Source organism: Salvelinus namaycush, chromosome 14 (genome assembly GCF_016432855.1).
Source record: "Salvelinus namaycush isolate Seneca chromosome 14, SaNama_1.0, whole genome shotgun sequence".
Taxonomy (NCBI): domain Eukaryota; kingdom Metazoa; phylum Chordata; class Actinopteri; order Salmoniformes; family Salmonidae; genus Salvelinus; species Salvelinus namaycush.
Window position 1 is genome coordinate 8,328,533 of NC_052320.1, and position 373 is coordinate 8,328,905.

A 373-nucleotide genomic window follows, 5' to 3' on the forward strand; every position below is an offset into this window, starting at 1 on the left:
GCCTAAGTAATAACAAAAATAAAACAACAGAAACCTTAGAAAAATAATAATGATAAAATCGCTTCCTGCGTTTGTTTGGGGAGGGAGAGGACATAGAGGGCCTGTGGAAATAACCCAGGGCTAAATCCCAACTCCGGTCTCTACCGGAGCATGCGAGTCACAAGCTTACCTTGTTTGTTTACGTTAAAATAAACATTTCGGCTAAGATCTGATAATAAACCATTGGTTTGTTAGTTTGGGATAATCCCATTTTTATTAAATGATCTTCAATTGCCCCCCAATTTGTTGGACAGACGAGTTGTCTTACTATCCCTCTCCCCTTCCTTCCTACGTCTTAGCACTGTCTCTGTCCAGACATCTTGTCAAAACTTCT